Source organism: Filicampus tigris, chromosome 12, assembly GCF_054856515.1.
Source record: "Filicampus tigris isolate MCC_2025a chromosome 12, RoL_Ftig_1.0, whole genome shotgun sequence".
Classification (NCBI taxonomy): domain Eukaryota; kingdom Metazoa; phylum Chordata; class Actinopteri; order Syngnathiformes; family Syngnathidae; genus Filicampus; species Filicampus tigris.
Window position 1 is genome coordinate 18407436 of NC_141228.1, and position 23901 is coordinate 18431336.

At 41.4% G+C, this 23901-nt stretch overlaps 1 protein-coding gene across 2 annotated transcripts in view; it reads right to left on the bottom strand.

Moving 5' to 3' along the window:
* The window catches only part of dab1a (DAB adaptor protein 1a), a 190563-nt gene that overhangs the window by 112424 nt on the left and 54238 nt on the right, over positions 1-23901 (bottom strand). Inside the window, exon 5 of one of the 2 annotated variants that reach the window (XM_086047316.1) lies at positions 17309-17364. The exons of the other annotated variant lie outside the window; for it this stretch is intronic. The gene's annotated coding sequence lies outside the window, so the exon portion shown is untranslated. The remainder of the gene's footprint in view (positions 1-17308; positions 17365-23901) is intronic. 2 annotated transcript variants of the gene reach the window in all.

Consider the following 23901-nt stretch of genomic DNA (forward strand, 5'->3'; position numbering starts at 1 on the left):
CCTATATTAGTTCAAGTAATTTAATTAAAACAAACTATGATCCCAAAACACTTGGCAGTAATTTGAAACTCATCATACAACATTACCCTTAAAAATAGAGGCATTACAGATTGTTTGTGTATATATGCATCAGAAGTGTGCGTGCACTTTGTTTCAACATACTTCCATGTGCCACCTTCCTACTGGGCAGGCCTTTGACTCTATCTAGTGACTTTCAGCAAATAGCTGAGATTACGTTCCATAGTAAAAAACTGAATACATGAATTTGCGAATGGTGAGATTAGTCACCCCCAACGCTGAGTTTCTCTGGGCCATGACTTGGTGGCTATGCTAGATCCAGCAGCCACTTTCAAGAGTATTGTTGGATCCACAGATGGTTGTTAACGTCTCTTAAGCAGCACATAGTCAAATGCTCTGTAGAGTTGCCGACAGGGTGCATGGATCTGTATTAAGTGCATGTACTGCTGCCTCCATGAGTGAAAATACTTATTGTCGATTTTGTTCGATTTTAGGGAACAAAAAAAAATAAAAATAAAAAAAACACTATGGGCCTAGCAGAATATGGGGAGGTGTTAACTCACTCAATTACATGAGGCAAGGGCACCCGCTCAAACAATTTAGACAATAAATAGGGCGTGCAAAGCCCTCAGGGTATTTTGTTATTGGGACCTGGGACCCGTTTTAAATTGTGAAGAAAAAAACATATGTCTCCTCTAATACAAACAAGCCCTGAGGTGTAAATAAGCGCCCACCCTGTCCGCCTGTTAATGCACTTTATAGAGACAAAAGCTATGTTACTTAACAGCAACAGTTGGCGTTCTCTCGTCGAGATCCAGAACTAAACGCCGCACTCTCGTTAAAGCGACTTGCATTGCTAAACCTTATTCAAAAGGGCCTATAACAAAGCAATAGTATTTGCATTTATACAAGGCGGACAAATCCAAAGTACATACAGTTGTGCCAAAGGCTGGCCACATATTTTAAAGCGACAGCAAATTCCAATAAACACAAAGACTATATTACAACATAGCAAGGGACATTTGAATTGATTATTTTTTTCAAATGTTCAAGTGAACGAGTGAGCCAAATAAAGACCCAGAGAAATGAGAGAAACTGAACCCCACACCAAAATATTAAACCCAGGAACATTCAAACTGACAGAATGGAGCTTGTTCCTATGGGAACTGAGTAGGAATTCAGGCAAATGGATATTGGATTGTAATTAGCATAAAGCAGACCTCTTGGAAATGACATTAATGACTAACGAGAATTAAAAGTGCGTTTTCGAAGGACACTTGGACATGGCCAAAAGGAGCCGAAAACAATCGTTTTCCTCCTTTCCGTCATGGGTTCTTCATGTTCTTTGTGGGTCTGCTCTTGATAGACATGCCTGCCTAATTTTATTTCGCTAAATGACATTAAATAATTTTCAAATTCAACTTATAAGAGTTTTGAGTTTTATAACTCAAAATTTGCCACCATTTTCCGCCCACACGTAATGACAAAAACTAAAATGTTTCACAATTTAACATCATCCATGTGTCAAGTATATGTGGTTGAAATTTGGAAGCAATCAAACATATATATTTAGAGGGTCTTTTCAGACATGTTTTGTTTAGACCTTTTTTTGTGCGTCTACATATGGGAGACATGGCTACCAAAATTCATGTTGCCAAGTAAAACTGGGTTCGGGGGCTGAATTAAAAACTCAATACGAACAATGCGATTTATAAACAGTCCTCAAAATTTACCGTCATATCCAACCCACACGGAAAACTGAAATGTTTCCAAATTGTATCGTTGCCCATCCGTCTTACATTTGCGGTAAAACTTTTGGTCACAATCGGACAATATCCTTAGCAGTGGTTAATTTTTGAAGGACAACTGCAAGTGGCCAAAATTATCCTAAAATCGCTAAATCGAAAACGGCACACTGTGTCTTTTCCGAAATGGCTTCTTGAGACTTTCTTTTACTCATGATATACATGTCTATCAAACACATTTTTTACCTGAATGAAGCCATCAAACTGGCTTCCCATATTACTTATCAGTACTAGTGACACCGTACTACAATATCCACAGTATGAGGTGGTACTTTGTAGGGTTAATCCCTTGATGCTCGCTGAACTGAGCTGCAGTGTGATGTCATGCATGACACACGCAGTGGCTCTCATACCGGGCTGTGCGTGTGTGTGTTTGTGGTGTAGATGTTCCCATGCGACTGACAACTTGAGTGAGCACTCGCCGAGATGCAGGTGTTGGCAGCTGGCGCTCATGCGGGGATTGTGCGACCACAACAACACACCACACACACACACTCACACTTAGATTCACACAAATACATGTATTGTATACACACACCGCACTGCATGAAGGGACATGCTTGCAAATCTCGGTGGCAACGTGCGATCCTCGACACATCAATAATGCAGCGCCTCTGACAAGTGGGGGAACTCAGACTTCCCACAATGCATCACTCCGTCACTTCTCAGCCTTTGCATCAGTCGCGACGTTGCGTCTTTACCTCCTCTGAGATGAATGAGAAAACAAGCCACCACTGGGAATGAGCAGACCGGAGTGAGACATGAAATGAGTGACATGTTGAGCCCCGTGGGAGCTAAATGTAACTAAGTGTGTGTGTGTGTGTGTGTTTGTTTCATTCAGGTATTGGACTGCAGGCGAACAGTTGATTGAAATGTGTGTTGCAACCAAAAGAACACAATAGCCTTGTGCAATTGTGATTGTCACCAGCCGCCATACCATTATGCTGCCGCCGAATTCATATATATACATATACATATACATATATATATATATATATATATATATATATATACATATACATACATATACATATATACATATACATATATATATACATATACATATATACATATATATATATGTACATATACATATATATATATATATACACATATACATATACATATACATATATATATACATATATATATACACACAGGCATGTATGCCGCGTTTGAATCTCCGGGTTCCTCCTCAGTCAGTCGGTCCCCAGAGAAACAGCCGTCGGCCAGTGACGAACTGACGTCAATCTGACGGAATGTCCGCCTCTGCTGGTTTAACGCGAGTATTTTTTGGAACCGTTCTTTATGATGTGCAAATGGAAAGTAAATGTTTCGAGATGAGACTGAAACAACATCAAAATCCTCTTTGTTTCTGCATCGGTGCCACAGAAATAAATCCCAGTGCGTTCACAGCACTCTGTGAGTCTGTCATTCACTTCCTCGCGCACCTCATCCCCCGCCACCCTCCTTCCTCGCCCGCTTCCGAATGGCGGAAAAACAGTCAACCGTGCCAGCGACCGGGCCCGATAATGCTAATAGCGCTGGGCTAACTCCCTTCCCCACTCTGCAGCGCTCCGTCTAACGGCCTCACGTGCAGTCTAAATGGCTCTGACAAGCACGTACACACACACGCGCACGTACACACCAACACACACGCCGGCACGCACCGGAGCACAGACATCAACTCATCCATTTTTTGCTGACGGGCCACGCTGCCCTGCAGAGGGATATTACTTAGCCGTATTGCATTGCTTGCACTTGCGGGAAAGAAAACGCCACCGAGGAGTGAGACGACACCTCGGCCGCGACACGCACTGAGGACACTCGGCCTTAGTCATCCTATAAAAGATGCTCTGTTTCTTTTTAACTTGGCAACTAAATTAGCTATTGGGAGGGCTACAACATATTGCAAAAACACACGCATTGTTATAAAATCGTGTTTTCTCTCCATCTGCTGGTGCTCTCTGCTTCTAGAGGTACGTCGTCATATTTATGTTTGTTATCGGCGGCGGTAAGGCTAGGAACGGCGGCGTTTGGAGTGAACTAGTGTCACCGTTGTTGGTCTCATCACGGGAGTACTACTATTATTGATACGGCTGTTGTTGTGCCCATTGTTTTCTTGCTCCTCCTCCGCCTGTCCAACTGCTCTGTCCTGTTTTCTCTCTGTCATTCAAATCCATCTCAATCGGCCAACTGACTTGGTGACGAAGTGCTGCTTTCACCAGTGAAAATATAATTCGGGCTTTCATAAGCTGCCCCACCCCAGATGTCATGGTCTCGAAAAACTGCACTTGCCGTAGGCACAGCAGTGGGGAGGGGCAATGACTCAATTTGCAAAAGAAAGTACCTCCCCCTCAAAACGGCCAGTGTCATTAAGAATCTAAAAATCGGGGGGGAAATGTTATAATTTTTGATCCTTGGGTTTTTTTCCTTTTTTTTTTTTTACAAACAAATGCAACTAACTTGTTTAACTATGCAGACAGGCAGCTGGGTGACTGAGGTGGAATTTGTTTCCTGCTGGGATGGCGGCGGTGCGTCACCGGGGTCGACGGCAGACGGGGGAGGGTTCCGTGACTTCTATTCAAAGACGTACGCGGAGGGGGAGAGCATGTGCGTGACGAGGGCAGAAAAGAGGATTCAAGCCTGGAGAGAGAGAAAGCCAGAGAGCGGCTCTCGCTACCTCAACTTGGCAAGCAGCCAAGACCGCGTCAAAAAACGTGGGCGGAGCATAGCGTCAAAGTTTGAGCGTCATTTGGAGGTTCTGAAGTCTAATCAGACCGAGGCGATTCCTTTCAGTGCTTTCCAGGCCTCTCTGACAGAGGAAAGGCTCAATGATTAAGGGACAGTGAGTAAAGCAACGGAAGCAGAGTGGGGTATTGTCCGGGGGCGGGGCTAGAGGCCTGTAAATGGGCCCCTCCGTCCAACACGCTTGTTTGGCAAAAGAGCATTTGCATAGAACCAATGTGGACAGAGCCGAGTGTCACGCTTATTTGCATGCATTAGCATGAATTAGTTCCTCTCCCCCACGCCCCTCCCCAATCTCCGTGTGATTGTTTGCCTTGCAGAAAAAAAAAAAAACACACACCCACACGCATACACATGCAGGAGGAGAGCTTGTGCATTCGTGTACAGGCATATGTGACGTCTGTAACCACTTCAAATGACACCCATGCCGTCTACAGGCAGAAATTGCGTTTGACTCACAATGATTGGCCACGCCGTTGGGCTGTGCATTTCCTCACATTGCAGCTAATATTTGGCCTTGTTCATGATGGAAAGGGAAGAAACAATAAACAGGACGCTACAGTGCAGTTAGAAAGAGCGACCACAACGTAAGGTGGCATTTGAGGCAGGTGGGGGGAAAAAAAATGGGTTTGGCACGTATCTCGGTACGATTGTGTTGGCTCAGTTTACATTGGTGACAGTAAGGGAGCAAAGTGCTAAACACGTCGTATTTTGTTTTCTTATTTGATCATTTTATTGGTACATTTAATTCAGCGATTCTTTCGTGTATCAGTACAGAGAGCCCAATTTTGAGAATCGCTGAATTATTCAATGAGAAATTAGGGGAATGTTAAAAGAACTGCTCTAACGTGAACAAAAATAGCATTGATCAATCTGCATAAATTGGACAAAGCTGACTCACTCTATGGCTCTATCATATTATATGCAGAATTTTATAAAGAATAACTTCAATTGCAGCGTAGCTTGACTAAACGTATACATAAATGAACACATTGCGCTACTGTGATGACAATCAATGCGTCCGAGGGCAAGTGCGTCGTCTTCGCAAATCAACAGGAAAGAGAGAAAAAAAAATAAGATTCCGTGACTAATCATTTCATCCCGATGATCAATTTGACCCGCGGAGCATGAAATAATGGTTCAAACACATTCAGGTGAATCGGCAACTGAGAAAGAGGATCCAATTGATCCGAGACGGCCTCAAATGGAATCTAAATAAGACCTGCGGCGGTGCGTCCATCTCAGTGTGCCGCGGCCCGCCAACCGGCCCGCCTCACGCCTACAGCACATTTTTGTTCACTTCCCACCATCCTTTCTAAGCGCCAACGACTGACGGCGTGCCGTGCGCTGTAAGACGGACAGCGGCAATTAGCCGGATTGAATGTTTGCAGGGCTGCAAACAATGGAGGACATGAAGGTGGCGGTGTTGTCTTTCAGCTTGGCAATGCGTTGCGGCAGATACGGGCTAAATTATGGGATTAAAAAAAAAAAAAACAAGCAACCTCACAATGGAAGGAAGAAAGTGACCTTTCCACGCTTGCTTTGCTTTCGTGTGTGTTTAAATGGTCACCCATGCATAATAACAACAGGCGACGGGAGAATAATAAAGCTTAACGCCGAGTCAAGACATTAAGTTTTGTTCACCCAATTACAGTCGTGGAAATGATAGCAGAGTGTTATTTGCACTCTCTGCTTTGGAGTTCACCGTATGGGTGCATTCACGGTAATTATTGTAACGCATTGTTAAAAATAAAACAGGGGAAATGCACGGTGCCAAAAACAAACCAAGTCCGATTAAAGCTGAAAGCTGCAATGAATGGGAACTCGCACCACTTTTAATAACATCAAAATGAGGGACCAACTTTGAAGCTTACGCAGGCAGAAGAGCTTCAAAATGGTCGCACCGCCCATCTGTCCAGCATACCTGCATCCAATTGTGGCTCATTTGGACAAACTCCCAGCAGAAGTTTGGCAAAGTACGAGCCCTGCATGGAATTCATCCAAAATGGCTGCTTCAACCATTTCCGTACATCCTGTTATATTACACATGTCCGCCTAATTCAGTGGCGATCAGTGAAACTGGTGTCTAACTTTCCGAGAATCCTAGAAATGATCAAACTCTGACGCCAAGCTCGTTATCTTAGGTCGCCCATCTGTCTAGAATACTCGCCTTCGTTTGTGGCTCATTTGGGCAAATTCCCCAGTAGGAGCTTGTCTCAGAATTCACCTAAAATAATAGTTTACTTTAAACCAAAGTAGCGTGATCAATTTCAGGCACGCCTCCTTGAGCCTTTTTTTGTGTGTCTTGATCAGTGAGAACGGTGCCAAGGGCTCATTTTTTTATGCAGCTTTCCGAGAATCTTCAAAATGGCAATCAAACTTTGATGCCAGATGGTGAAGGCAAAAGATCTTCAATCTTCGTCAATCTAGTGTCATCCATCCATCTGGAATACCTGCTTCTGATTGGTGCTCATCCGTCTCCGTCAAGTCTGTCAAAGTACAAGTCCGTCAATTCACCCAAAATGTCTAGTTCAAACCAAAATGGCTAACTTCCCGTTTTATTTCGGACAGTTTGCTTGCGACTTTTTGTGTGTGCTCTGTTATGATAGACGTGTCCACCAAATTTCGTATTGATCGTTGAAACTGTCATTAGGGACCACTTTTCTTATTTTTTGTTATACTTCATACAAATTTGGTTAGCAACGGGACAGAAGGAGTTTGTTTTTGAAAGATCCCTGGAAATGGCCAAAATGGGCACAAAATAAGTCCGGGTTGGGTGATTTTTTTTTTTTTTGTAAACATCCTACTAAATTCCTATGAGAACAACTATAGAGTGACAGCCGTTGATATTGACCACCAAAAACAACTGGCACCTAGTCCAATTCACAGCTAACGATAAAAACTCTTCAATGCAAAACGAGGGCAATTGACAGTAAAATTGATTGTTATGCTTTCACCCTCCGTGTTTCAGTAGTGATGCAACAATTCAGTCATCTACCTGCATATGGAAGCATCCACAAAACAGCGATGCGTAAAAGTTGACTCACTCGGGGATGCAGGGGAGAGGCTGCTGGGATTCAGGTGTGAATCTTTAATGATGAAATATGACGTGTCTGCGAAAAGGCTCAACTGAATGTATGGTGAGCAAATTTACTGTGCCACAGCTTGATGTGACATTAGACGTCTGCAGGCGGCATTCGAGGGTTAACACTTGGACAACACAATGGAAACCCACGGTGTTGTCCTAAATGTTGATAGCGTGTCTGTAAAAAAAAAACGCGTGTGATTGTCAATGCACTTGTGTGGGTGTAGAAGTGTGCTTCTCTGTCCCAGCAGGACACCCCCCCCCCCCCCAGTGTTTTAACAAGGTTTAAATGAGTGCTCTTCAAGACCATCTCACTATCTCAAGTATATATTTCTTTTCATCTGGAGTGGTGAGAAGAAGCAAAGATGGCTTGAGAACCATAAGAAAACAACCGTAGTGCCCATTGGGAAGGAATACGGGGGAAATCAAATTACATAATGAAAGCAACATCGGGCCATAACTGAAGTGGCAATAATTCAAATAAGGAAACATTGGCCCAGAATCATTTAATATATATGAAAAGGGGATAGTGGGGAAATTAAGATGGCCATGCTAAGTAAGTCCAAAACACATTATATGATGAAGGAAGCGCTACAAAATACTGTATATTAAATACAGGTAATACACAAAGCCAAACCCACGGAAATTAGTTAATCCGTATATACTGTTATGGCCTACAAAAATAAGGATTTAAAGACCCTGTAAAGCAATTTCAGTGGTTTGTTTGCCTTAAATACCTTGGAAGATAAGTGCGGAAAACATGCAAAGACTGAGAGCAATTTAGTATCTTATATACAATGGACCCCGCAATTGGCACCCACGAATTCACACCTTTTTTTTTTTCTTCTCAAAATGTAAGCAAAAAAAAACAAAACGTTTTTTGTTGTTGTTTTTTTTCAACATTTAAAACATTTTACACTAACACTTTAAAACATACATGGGAGGACTGTTGGTTTGCCGGTCAATAGGTGAGTTGGTTAGTTGATTTTTGTATTGGTTGGTTGGTACATGTGCTGGTTGATTCCCATATTGGTACATTGGATCGCGAATGGATGAATGGGGGCTAGATTTAGAAGGATTGATGAACAGATAGATATTCTGTTCTTTCTGAATCCTTTATGTTGATATGAAGACCACAAATCCCTGGCAGAGGGCTTTGCTCTACTGAGGTTTTTTGGGGGTCTCCTAATTGGAACAAATCAAACCAGAACCAGAGTCATTTCATCCACAACACAGCAATCCACTCATGACAACAGTCACAGGGATGGAGATAAAAACATGGTACTAAAAAAAGTGCCTGCTGAGCGCGGACCAGCGGGAGACGTGTTGGCTGGAGGCTCGCTCAGTGTGATGAGAGCTAACATTCTCATGCACGCCACGAGGCTGCCATCTTGCCAATTCAGTTTGCAAACAAATACACAGTCACACTCTGCTTGCTGGCTCTCCTCATGAATTGCACACTTGTTGATGTCCTTAGACAGCACAATTCAAAGCCAGTCACCAATCATCGAAAGAATTAAGCGAGAGGTGTGAGGTTTTTTGTATGACAGCATGGTGGATGATCAGATTTCCACACATCGTCTGGCAGCGGATCAATAAAACGCTTCAATCCTCAGAGGCAAGCTGCCAGAAGACAAAATACATTGCCCTGAAATTTATTTGATGCCGCCTGTATGTTTGACAGGCGTTTCCCCTGCGGTAAGTACAGCGAACAAGGCGTCATCAAACATTCAAATGAAGCCTGATTGATTTTCAAATATTTGCATCTGGCACCCAAAAAAAAAAAAAAAAAAGTCACTTCTGACAGAATGAGAGAAGCGAAGAAGGAGCCGGGCTGGGGGAAGATGCCATGCATGATTCAGCCAGACAGACGCAGAGGCACACAAAACATATGAACAACAAACATTCGTCGCCTGCCAACTGATGCTTTTACTTTCAATGAACGCGTCTGCCCCAGCTCAAGAAAGCAAATGCTAGGCTCCCGTGCCTCCGCAGTAATCCTTGGCATATTCATGGTTAATTACTCACAAAATAACCTATTTGCGGTTTTTTTTTTTTCTTCCCTCTTTTGATGGACCATATCCCGTTTTTTTTGCAGAGATCGCTGTGAAGTACCATGCCATCCCGAAAAGAAGCAGCATTCTGGATTTCAACCACCAACGCAAGAAACGGAAAGAAAAATGACCCCACAAAGACAATATTAACAATATTAGCTTCCACAGGGAAAGGGGAAGCAGAGAGAACTACTCAATTAGAAAAAGACAAAGCACATGCTCCATCATAGTCAATTAATATGTAATTGCATGTAACAGTTTTCACACGCACATCATTTCCTCTCCACTGGGAATTTCTAAAGTTCTATGGTCAATGTTTTTTGGTCATTTATCTTGTGAAACAAGTGGTTAATTGATTTACTGTGAATCGTGATTTAACAGTTTCCCTCCATTTTGTTAAATAACCATCTTAAATCCTGCACTTGTTCACACATACTCAGAATTGTTGGCATCTGATCTTCAGTTCTACCGTCTGTTTTCCTTTCCACTGCACACACTGCACGTTGTGCTGTAAGGCCAAACACACACACCCGCACACACACGCGTGCCCTCCAATGCAGTCATACAGAAAGACAAGACTGCACCAGTCAGAGCTGAAATAAATTGTTCTCCGATGACCACGGCACGGACATATTGTTACTTTCCTATTATATATGAAACGCTAGATCCGCCCCCACCCTGCTCCACCCACACTCCTACACTGTATGTTCACATGTTTAAACTCCCACAAGGCCCTCCTGCGCACTTCCCCTTTCACCAAAGCGTTGACGCGTGGCCTTTCGCTGTAGCGCCCAGCTAGCCACTTTAGCAGCGCGCGACCTCAGCGTGAGCTGGAAAAGGAAGTGTTTAACCTTCTGATCTTTATTGCTTGCACACATTTGCTAGGGTTGCATCTTGGGTTCGTTACTGGGCGACAACGGTTTCTCTTTACTGGAAAGTAGTAACAAATGGTGTGCGTTCATTAGGGGTGAGGATTCCATAGCTTTCATTCAAGTGTGTTTTTCTTTGTTTTTTTTTTTCTGCTGGGATCTGTAAAGGGGCTGAGGAGCCGTTCCCCGCCACGGAGTTCTATCAGACAGAACATCAATCTACAAGAGTGACATTTAATCCCAAGCCTGGGCAGGTAGAGGAGCACGCAAATATGCACACTGCACAGAAACATAAGATGCATAGAGTCCAGAGGGTGGGAAAGATGGCAAGGATATCGATATCAAATGTTATATGGATAAATTGTGCATTATTTCTATGTATTTTCACATAGTTTTTTTCTGTTTTTTTTCATAGCGGAATTACATTTTTTTGACTGTTCAAGCTGTTCCGTCCATACGCCATGACGTCAGCAAAAAAACTTGACAATTGAACATCCGTGCAGGATACCTGCTTCCCATTCGAGCTCATTTGGTTGAATTCGCCAGAAACGGCTGCTTCAAATCAAAATGGCTGATTCCCTGTTCAATTTTGGTCATACGTTCTTAAGACTTTTTTGTGCACCCTTGTTATGATACATAGCTCCACTCAAACTCATGTTGATTAGTGAAACTAGTAGGCAGGGCAAATCTGGGATAGAAATGTTTCCAGTTGGCAATACTGTGTGAGTTTAAGGGGGGTTCTGTTCAGGACTGCTAAAATGCCAACATTTTCGATTCAATATACAGTATATCTTCGCTGTCCTGTGAAAAACACTTATGTCCATTTTTTTAATTTTTTAATTTTTTTAATTTTCACGTTGTCTGTAACCTGGAAACCCCACTCATGTAAAAATAAAAAACGTGAAAAAAAAAAATGGACGTACATTTTTTTTCACAGGACAGCGACGATATGAAAGTATAGACTGGCTTAGTTGATCTGTTGCTGTGTCGATTAAAATCAGGAAGTGAAGCTAGATAAGTTGATTTAATTGGACCCGCAGCGGAGTGCGACGCCATAATGACAAGTGAGTGCCGGGGGAAAAGCCGTGATCCTTGACACGCCTTCCTCCATCTCCCACCACACGGTTATGACTCCAGGTAATGCGCAGCGCTAATTAAAATAGATTAGAGTCATGCAGTAATACATGTTATAAAGTGAAATGAAATTAGCGGAAAAAAGCAAAGTGCGGCTGGAAAAAAATGTCCGTCGCTAATGAGGACAATCAAATGATTTCCTCAATCAGCATTAAAGATGGAGAACGGGCTTCGAAGCAGGAAGTAAATGTTCTGTAGCGGTTCCAACTGAGGTCTTTTTTTAATGATAATAAAAAAAAAAATGTAAATGTATAGAGGACGAAGCATGGCGTCCAACTTTGATTATCATTTCCAGGGTTTGCTATGAAAAATGTTGGTATAGCTGCAAAAAGGGGAGAAATCAACTCTATATTGCCTTTCATTTCAACTTAGGCAGATAGGCTATTAAGACACGTGTCTATATAGTTTTGTCCAACTACAGTGAACCCTTATTTATCATGGAGGATAGATCGCAGACCCAAAAGTAATAGGTGAAAATCCCCGACAGATTTTAGTCCCGCCAGGACATATTTTGTCAAGAGCGACAAAACTCGCTGTAGTGTGACGTTATCTGCGATAAACAATTTGACGTCGGAGAAGCCCTACGACGGCAAAATGAAAAGTCGAGCATGTTTGATTTTTTGGGGGGGGATATCTTTCATGTAGTGTGACATATCAATTACAACTCTGCGACAGAGCACCTTGACGCTGACCCAAAAGGATTGTGTCTTGCAACAGCGCCTTGCCTCCTTTGGTCGCGAGTGTCAACATGATTGCTGTTGTTGTCGCTATGTTAACGGTTATATTTATTACGCTGTCACATTCTCCGGTCATGCCTTCACCGAAAGCTACACAAACGCATACATACATGTACATATACATACACACACAAACGCACGCACAAATATATATATATATATATATATATATATATATATATATATATATTTTTTTTTTTTTTTTTAATAGTTCAAATACCATGTAAATATGAAGGTATGAATAAATATGTACACTGCTATTTTCTGGTTGGCTCTCCAGAATACGTAGTGTGCGTGCTCGGCGCAGTTCAATTAAAACAATGCTTGATTAAACCCGCAGGTCTCAAGCAGAGCGACAGCATGAGATCTGTTTCACGGCGAGCTCTGACACATTAGATGATTACACTGTGTGCTCTTGACAGCTGACACACATCCACACACGCACGGACGCACACACAGAGCTCAGTTACAGTAAGCTATGCTAAAGCTATTTAAATCAAAAGCACACACACACCTACAATTAATCTCCAAAGCAAGCACCAGTTCATGAACATGACCACTATGAGATGTTATTTTATGATCCCTTAAGCTTCTCCTCTGTTCAATATTTATATTCTAAGACTGGACACACGTTGTGTTTATTTCTGTTGTGCAATGTGGCACTTACCATGAACTCGTTCTACCCCAATGACATATTTATGTCATTTCACAGGTGGTCTGAAAAAGTCCGGTACTGAATGAGTTAATAACTGGCAAGGAACACGCATGTGAGAGTAACCGGATGACACGACGACAACACCGTAAGACCGAGTGTGATGTGGACTTTGTTTGCTTGTGGATAGTCGTTCTGTTTCTTTCTACATTGCAAGGTGGTGGTTATGAAAAAAAGGCAAAGAGCAACAATCACATGTATGTCATTTTTTTTAACACTATGGATTATATACAAGTGACAGCCCATTTCTAGATGAGAGGATTAAGACGTAATGTGGAACTAGCAACATTTTTGCCTTCCAGGTAAATTCATCACCTCTTGATTTTTTTTCAACAATTAATTATTCCAAAAAAACGAAACTTTAAACGGTTAACATTTACCATTCTAGTAACGCTCCATTGTGTAAGTCACGTCAGTCCCAAATTAACAGCCATGGCTTGTTTACAGTGTTGTTAATGTTATCTTAGTATTGCTATGATTACTATTCTGTTGAAGCTAGCTGTGACTATTCGCCACGACAAAGCTTTCATTTTCATTATCACATGCCGTTAAGAATGGCCACGTTAGAGAACTGCGCTCGTGCGGGTTAGTGAGCGCTGTGGCTTTGGTAAGTGACTCAAGGGGTGGGAGGTATTATTAGTGAAGTGCTACATTCAAATCTTGCTAGCAATTTCAACAGCGCACACTCCCCATTTAAGGAATGGCGGAACTGCAGTCACCGAACAATAAGATGACGCTAAGTGATACGGTGCGCTTTTTTGATTGTGGATTATTTCTAGTCGTTCCGTCTATTTCTATCGGTCAAAGAGACTGACAGGTTCAGAGAAAGGCCCACACACAGACAATAGCATCAGTAAGTGGATGTGTGATAGTATTCATGAGGCGGCTCTTTAGCGGCCATGTTTATGCATGAAGATTTAAGGCAACGGAGGCCTGGGGCCAGCCGAGTCACATCAGGGATGTGAAGTCTCTTTATGGAGATGGTCACAAAGTCCCAATGCCCCACATTAGGAACCAAATTGTTTCTTGCATACATCTATCCATGCAGCAGGACCCCATGCGTTTCACTATTTTTTTTTTTTTTTTTTGCAATAATGCACCTCTAACGATAGCCTCATCTTACTTTTCTCTGTTGCGAGCATAGCACCCCTGGAGGTTTGGCTAACAACGCTATTTCCCCGCTGTTGTTGACACGTCGCTTTAAAAACAAGGTGCAAATTAAAGTGGATGTTGCATTTCCTCTCAGTCTGGCACATTCCGTGAAAACAGCCGCTAACACATTAGCGACAATTAGCCTGCCGGGCGCTGGGAAGACAAATGAGGACAAAACAACACTGTAAAGTAGCAGCGACAAGAATAACTATCACCTTATCATACACCAGGCAACCAAGAGCATGTTAGGTCACTAAGTAGGAACGCTCATTTCACAACCAAGTTTTTTTCCGTCATAAAATTCGGAAGCAGCCGCATCCGGCTCGAACACCTCTCACATCATAAACACTGCTATTAGCTGACCAGCTTTGCTCTTTGGGTGTCTTTTTTTTTTTTTTTTAATTTTATTTTTTTTTTTTTTACAATTGCTGTATTATACTGCACCAGTCTTGCTGAAGAGATGTTACTTTTTTCCCAATTTTTTCAGATTTCCCGAAAAAGACAGAACCAGTTTGTATCCGACAAAAAATATATACATGTATCGATTTTTCTAAAGGTGAAGACACACCTTCACAACATACTCAATGTGAGGCACTCAAATATCTGCTGCAAAGTGGCCATCAATGGTCCAGACAAGGTGGTATTGGACTTCAAGGACAATTTACAAAATGAAAATTAAGAGCTTAAATGTTCTGCATGTGACTGTGAAATGTATTTGTATTTAGTATCAGTACTAGTATTAGTGATTCTTTGCAGAGGCTAGAGAATATCAGAGCGTGAGTACTGTTATGTCTCTGTACATTTGTGTTCAATCTGTTGCTTAAAGAGTCATAGCACTGAAACATAGATGCTATTTTGTGTTAGCATTAAGCTAGCAGCCTGAAACGCTAAGATATGTGGTTGCTTGAAATACCTAAGATGAAACTTCCTTTTTATGTTTAGTTTAATAGTATAACAACAACAAAATAACGTGGACATACTGTACAGTCTGTGTGCTAGCAAGTTGGTTTGTTTGCTTCATTACATGAATAAAGCTACCAAGCGTTTGTACGGATATGGCCTTTCTATCCCATACTCACGTCCATGATTTGGGTTGTATTTCATTACGTGACAGGCAAAGCGTTCCCTTGCTAAAAAGAGGCCCCTCCGTTGCAATACAATTAGCCTATCAGCTTTTCATTTGGCCTTTTATTACTACACACTTGAGATTGAATTATACTCTTTTAGTTTCATTTCCTCAGCGAGCGCTGACCTTCCAGCAAACAATCAGCGAACATCTGAGCCCGGAGCCTAATAGAACTAATATATCCTTTTTGGAATAGTTTTTGCAAAAGGGAAATGACATGCGGCATGAGTATTAAGAGGGAGAAAATGAGATCTATAATGAAGCAGTGATTCCAAGTGTGTCCCGCATTTGCCGGGGCTCGGACCCCAATTTGATTCATGACAATTTAACGGCGTTCTACAAAACAAATTGGCCAAGTGGGAAGTCAGATTGGCAACAAATCTGGCATCTAGCGTCCTAATTTATTTAGTAAGCGCTATTAGAATATGAGAATATTTAAATTGGCCAGTTCCTGTTTTTACAGCATGGTGATTTTAAGTGGTTACACATAAGATACAAATACTTGCTGACTGGCAAAATTCAGCTAACAGCATGTACATGAAAAAAAATGTGCCCCCAAAGCCAGTTTAACTTGGCATTAAGAAACTAAAGTAAAAAATAATAAAAGAAGCTGTAATGAAATAAACTGGTATTGTACAAAATAAAAAAATGTAAAAAAAAAAGCCCTGTGACAGCTCGTAACTCGAGAAATGCCTAAATTGGGGCACTCATAAGTACAATCAAACTGATTAATCAATGAGTCGATAATTTAAAAACAAAATTAATGCCATTCAAACACCACCCCCCAACAAAAACAGCAGATTTTATCCGATTATTCTCTCTACTGTAGTTAAACAAGTACTAAAGGTATTGTAAAACAGTCCAATATTCTGCCTGTAATTCATATCTATATTGTCGTAAGCATTACGGGACCAAAAAAGAAGTTATTTTATTCATTATATTTTGTAATTGTCCGATTAATCGGTAATAGCAATTTTATTATCGGCCATTGTCTCAAAAAATACATATCTGTTGGGACCTACCCGTAACCACTGTATAGTTTTTCTACAAAAACGTAGCACAAAGATACACAGGTGTTTCTATGTTCACGTTTTTCACACAACATACACACACACGTGACAGAAGTGACTGATGACTTGGCTCAGCTGATGTGAGCCCCGTCGGGATAATCTCGGTTTCTCGTTCAATCGCCAGGGAATCACACAACACAGTGCTCGTGTGGCTTTATTGCAAACACACACACACAAACACACACAAAAAGAGCTAGTGATTTGATGCGGAGTGGAGTGTGTTGTCCCTTGGGGGGGATATAGGATAGTACACAATCAATAAGCTCCTACGGATTTGTCCATGTGATACGCTTCCAACAGACACAAAATACGACACAAACAGACAGACTGTCGTCCCCCACTGTCACCGCTAACTCCTCTAGAGTCCACATGAAGCACACATTCAACCATACAAACCGCACCTTTAAAAAAAAAAAAAAAAAAAGTAAAAATCCCCGCTAACGAACAAGCAGAGCCACGCAAATTGTAATTTATGTCATTTTCTCTTAGCGTCCGAGCACGGCATGATCGTTAGCCGCACCATTAAGCCCCTCAAGATAACACGGACAGTTTGCTTCATACACCCGCCGTCTGCCATCTGTCTCGCCTATGTGGGGGTGTGGGGTGTGCGTGTGTGTGTGTGCGTGTGTATACATATGACGAGACGCATGTGAAACATATGGACAAAAGTAACAGAACATCAACGAATCAGAAAGTGGAAATGGAAGAAAAGAGTGTGGCTATAACATCATTCCTCTTCTTGGAAGGAATTATGAAGTGTGTCTGTGGCATTTTGTGGGAACCTGATTGGTCACCAACCTGAGAGAGAGGGCCGGGAATTCGCCCAAAATCTTCAAATCAAGATGGCTGACTTCCTGAGGAGTAGTGTAAAAATATTTATATCAGTGTCTTCACAATAGAGTCCTGAGTTTTGATTTTGAGTTTTGAGGTCTGCACAACAAATTACATTCCAGTACTTTTTTTTTTTTTTTATCAATTTAGCTTTTTTTTTGCTAGAAAACCATATAACCCGCTCAGAATTACAAAACTTAAACAAAAATGTATATTTGTGCTTGAAATTGCCCCACTGAAAAAGGCATTGGAAAATGCTGAGATAAGAAAGTAAGATGGTGGAACCAAGGGTCTCGCCCTTCCCTTGATTGCTTCATTGATTTGTTGTGTCCGTCCCAATACTTTTGCCTACAAAGTGTTATTTGTATATAGAATGTGTCATCCGTCTTTGACAATCTCAGCCTCCTCCTCTTGCTCTTCCTTATACCTAAAATGCTCCCATCGGCATTGACAGCAATCTAATTGTCTATGCCTCCTTAAGAATAGGAGCCAAACCACGCGCATACATGTGCGTGATGGTTTTCTCCTCCAACCCCAATCCCAAAGCTATTACCAGAGCTGATTCTCTGCTACATTACATAGCGTGTCTCCCATTGTGCTGCTGCGCCTCCAGTTGTCAATTTGTCGCTCCGTGGGGGAGCTCGAGAGGGTTAGTGCATGTGTCCGTGACGGTGCGGTGATTTCCTGACTTGACTTTATTATATTTGTTGCCATCTCATGTCACGGGTTTGATTTTGATGCTTAGGGATTTTGGCCAATTGTATGTTTCCAAATTTGTGGGAACAGTTTGGAGAAGGTCCTTTTTTTGTTCTGGTTGGAACGTGCACGTTGCTCATGTTTGGAGGGAATTGTAAAGAAAAAGCAGACCTTAACCTATTAAATACCTTTGCGGTAAACTTGGAACGTAACCCTCCTGATATGCATTTTCTCTTCTTGTTAGTGTAGTAGCCAGGTGTTCCGGTACTTTTGTCCATGTTGCGTTCTTTTTATGGCTCATTCCTCTCTTTGGGGCAAACCACAGGAACTGGCGAGACTGACTGAAAACCCAAGATGCCATAACAATTGAGTAAATTAAAAATTTGGTATAAAAGAGGGATTTAAAAAAAACAAAAAAACATGTTGTTGTTAAAATACTAGATGTACTCCAGTCAATCAGAAATGACAAACGTATGGTCATCTAAATCAGTGGTAGGCAGCTACATTTTACATTGATTAAGAGGTATTCCTAACACAAACGCAGATAAAACATCAAGATCACTTATAACGTTGTGAACTTTACCTCTTTAATCAGCTGTGTGAGCAACGCGAATCAATATTGGCGTTAATAACGTGTGCTAGTCGGCTCGTACAACTTCATAAGACTGCCTGTGCTTTCCATTCAATTAATTCTAAAGCAGTTGCATTGGCTCGATAAGAGCCAACTTCAAAACACTGCTGAGGGAGGTCGGTTGCGTTACAAAGACGTAATAAAGCCGCTTAGAGTCAACTCCCTATAGCGTGTTGAAGTGACAATCAATTGCTTTTTTTTTTTTTAATTGACTCGGGCTGCGTTGTCTTTTTTCAAACATAATTTGCTGTATGGTGAGGCAACTGCAATCCTTGTGAGGCTAAAAGCTAAGGGGGTCCTCGGTTTACGACAAACCCCACATGCATGGATTTGAGGTTACGAAGGCGCACAATGAACTTAGTTTGCTGGATGGAATACGTGGTCATACCCTCGGTTAGCGGCGTACTTTTTATTAATTGTATGACTCGAGGCTCAAAACGCATTGCCCAAAAAAAAAAATCCTCTAGGGCAAGAAATGAACGGTTGTCAACTGGCCAAGTCCATTTCCAGACTTAAATCCCAGTGAGTATGCATGTTACCAGCTTAAAAAAGACTTGAGGTAACACTCCCAAAACAATTAATTAAGATTCATTTCCTCATAGTTTGACTCAGTCAGTTTTGTGGCCTCCATGCTCCCATACGTACTCCCTTAATGTCTGAGTACATGTGTATTATGCAGTACGGTTGAACAAAACAATCTGTTATAATACAGGGGGTCCTTGAATTTTGCAATGGTTTTGAGGAACTGTTAGCATCGCTCTTACGATTTTTCATTGTATTGGTTTATACTGTATTTACGACCTACAAAATATTTATATCTACACAAAATGGCCGCCCCCAGAGATGGCTAAAAACAAGTGCATTTCGCTGCTTAACTTATATTCCACAAACGTCAAATGAATCAGAATGCCGCGTTTCAACTAGTGGGCCTGCTGGGAACATAATCTTGAAAAAAATATGTTTGGTTTGACTTCCACTTTCAGTACAAATGTGAGTTATAGTATCACCATGAGAAGACAAAGTAATTCCAACATAAACCGAGGACCTCTGTCCTTTATGAGTCAGCCTGTGTTCAAATACTTGATACTGCAGAGACACATTGAGTCATTGCATCCCATTCACGTAGTACAAAAACACTTTCAGGTAGAAGTCCGTGGTTGTATTTTTTCTTTTCTCAAATCAGTTTAAATCTTTGCCCTGCGGATTCAATACACATCCGATTAAAAAGTTGAAAAGGCAGAAGATTGCACAGACAAATTGAAAACAGGCAGTCAAAAAGGCAGTAAAAAAAAATAATAAATAAAAAAAAAAAATCCTTTGGAGGATTTCAGCTGTTCGCTTTCAAAGTGTGTGCATGGCGTTCATTGTTTACGCCATCACGTGAATGGATTCAATTTGGGAGATAGCGTTAGCCTCCGACAAATGTGGGTTAGCATCGGCGTTAGCATTCATCCCGCAACAAAAGTTGTGATTAGCGGAGCGATGCGGCGCAATCGCTCAGCCTATTTAAGACGCACAAGCGTGGCTTTAACCTTATTCACACACTCCTATTCAGAAGGCCTTTTATTTCCGCTAGTTAATTGTACTCGAGGGGGCTTTTGAATGAGAGCCTTGTAGTGGTGGGGAAAGGTGCCTTTTTATACTTTTTGACACTTTGTGACACATGCACCTGTTTGCTTAGGATGAAAGCGCAGCTGACAAAATACAGTTTAATAAAGTCAAGTCCCATATTAGGGGGTGCATTCATTTGCCATTGAAAGAGTTTCATTTCCTGACTATTCTCTCCACTGACTTAATCAAGGCTCTTGTTTTTATATTCGTAACTAAATGGTTGCAGAGCGAACTTACCAGATCTATGCAGCCTGTTTGACATAACAGAGCAGGCAAATTAAGTTTCACTTTAAGAGATAGACCAGAGTAAAAAATAAATATAAATTAAAAAGCTTATCTTGTAGTTTGTCTTGTTTGTACGCGAACAATGCCGACAACAACAAAAGTAAGAGTTTGAACAATGTTAACGATCACTAACGGAAATCCCATTACCGTCCTTTTAGCTGTCTGAAGAGCCTGGCGGAGGCTGTTTAAATGCCACACTTGAGCACCACGCCAGTTATTTTTTTTCCATGCAACACTTCCACTCACGTTCCCGTGATTCCGTTTCAAGGGAGTTAAACTAAAGCATATTGCCTGATGATGCTAGCCATCTTGGGGCTGAGTTCCACTATTTTGCTTACCATACGTGTTCTGTGTGGGAACTCACCGAATGTTCCATCCCCATTTACTTAAATACGGGAGCATTTTCATCACAGTATTGTAAGTTTTAGTGCAGTAGTTTCCTCCACAGCCACAAGACAAATCATCGGCGTTCAAATTAGCAACTAGTGTCATCAACAAAATTGCTACTAGGCTAAATGTTAATTATCCACGGTCGAACATTCACGGCTGACTTATCGAGTGCAAACGCCGATTTCGAAATGCGCTGACCGACACGTTTGTGTCGGCGAGGCTGCTTTTTCCCACCGATGGCAGTGTTCTCACATGGCACAGGAAGTCCACGGACACACCCATCTCTAAGATGCTCGCCGTAATTTGATTTCGAGGCCCCCCCTGATTGGATTACAAGGCTGACATCCATGTCCAATTTGCAGGAGTCATGTCAATTTTGTTCGGCACACTCACACTCAATCATACACAGGAATACTAATAGGGAAAATAAAAACACACAACACTACTGTCCACAGCGTGTACACCAGTACAATCCAATTCTGATTTTGCAAAGACAACTAAAGAGTGCTTCCTTTTAGAGGGAAACAATGGTGGCAAATGAGCGGGCTACTTCTTGTTTCAAGGAAAATTACTTAAGGCGATATGAATGGAGGGATGCTGCCATTTGTGTTACCAAGTTTCAACACCATATGATGAAATTGATTTGGTGTAATCCTTTGATCTAACGACTAAACTAACCAACTGTCTGCAAAACTATGCATCTACCTAGGTAATCACATAACTACCTACCTAATACATGTAAATGCATACCTACTTTTCGTTGAAACTTTTGACCTAAATAACTGATCAAGTACAACAGTACCAAAGTAACTACTTCACTACTAAATTAACTACCGACATAGACACCAACGTAGTCATTCTAATAACCTATAGTACTGATGGAATTGCCTACGGTGCCTAACTACATAACTAACTACCCACCTATCTTATTAACCAACCACTTGCGTAACTACTAGTAAATCAATAACTGCCCAGCTACATACCAACCTAGCCACAAACTATTTTGCTATATTACTACCCATCGAACTACCTCTCATAAAATAACTACACTTACATAACTAGGAATGCAACTACCCTCCTACCTAACTTATGACCTAACTAACTACCTACCAAATTACAAACTATTTACATGACTACCTAAATAACTATTACTCACCTACCTAATTAACTACCTACAGTTCTGTTAGAAAAGTATTTACCCAGCTAACTATCCACCTAACTACATGACAATATTCGTAAGTTATACCCACCTAACTCAGAGCCTCCCTGCCTCCCTGCTGACTATTTAAATACCCACCTACCTAACTATTCACCTAAATACCAAAATAACCACGATGTACGTAGATTCCCACCTTTCAACCTACCTCCTAACTGCCTACCGACTGAACCACCTACCTGTCTAAATACCTAGCTAACTACCCAAAACAACAAAGCTACTTAATAGAAATAAAAGGTGAAGCTTTTCTGTATTTGTGCTCCCTACCTCCACTCTAGCCTCTCAGTGCATCTGCCAATTAGGTCTAGCAGAGAGCACTTTTATGTAAAAACTGTTTACAACACTGTGTCCCTCCTGGGTCACATAACAAGCATCGAAGAAATCCACTGGTAGCAATTTCTTTCTTGTTTCTGGTCAATTTTAGGTTTTACAGTTTGACATTGAATAAACAGTGTTCCAGAAGGGATTCAACTGTACAAAGTGTGAGCTGGGACCATTCTGGCCCGTGAGATCGCAGTCACTTTAGTCCGCCCAATCACAAAGCATCATTTACATCCCGGGACATCATCAAGTTTCTACTGTAAAAAAAAAAAAAAAAAAACATGACACAAACAGGAGGCTTGCTGAGGCATGGAGCCCGCGGAATAAGGCGGAAGGAAGTCGTTTGTAGTGTCTGGGCTGGAAAGTCTCACGGGCTCAGGGGCCATGAATAATTTAAGTCGGTCACTTCAAAATGTATGCACACCAAAGGGGCGGGTGCGTACCGCGCGCCTACGAGCACAAAGTGGCCACATCAGCTCAAGTTTATGTAAAGAATCCAGACTTTGAGTCCATATTTACTTGGCAGCGTTGCATCGGGTACTGACCTGTGGCCAGCAGAACACAGTGACTCACTTCTTTACTGCATGTTGCCTGGAAACAAAAAGCAACTACTTTTCGAAGCATTCTGAACTGTTACCGTCTGGCTACGCACACTAATGGCAGTCATTTTGGTCCTGAAATCCTTGGAGCCAGAAAATTGCCATTAAGTTTTGGCAGTGAAGAAAAAGATTTCTTTGACACATTATGATGTCAGCCTTCATATTTCTCCTTCGTGTCCATCTGTTTTCAGAGTCAGTGGCTTCATTACTTAGTTGGGGGTTTTTTTGTTTTTTTTTAACAAAAGATGTAACCCAAATTTCAGTGTTTTTTTTTTTAATGTTTTGGCAGTGAACATGAATTTTGGAATTGCTTTTGGAATTGATTTTCTGACACTTTGATGTGTTTTTAAATGTCAGACTGAAGATTTTCCCTTCATGACTGTCATTTTTCAGGGACAGTTTATTTTGTTACATTTTTGTCACATTACTTTTTTTTTTTTTTTTTTTTTTTTTTACTAAAACCCCTGCAATTGACTTGCAACCATTACAGGGTGTGACTTTTGTCGAAAGTCAACTGGGATTGGGTTTCATTTTACCCACGACCCTAGTAAGGACAAGCAGTATAGAAAATGGATGGACGGACTACATGCGCCAACCTACTCTAACACAGTAGGAAAGTCATAACGAGAGTAAATATTAGTATGTCAAACACTTCCAGGTCATGAATATAAAACAATCAAATGACAAACTCTGCAGTTTGGGTAGCATCAAAAATGTGAATGTGTTCTCATATTCCTTACCTGGATAAATAAAGGTTGTTGTTTTTTTTTAAAAAGCAAATCATTACATTTGAGTCCATCCAAGCATTTTC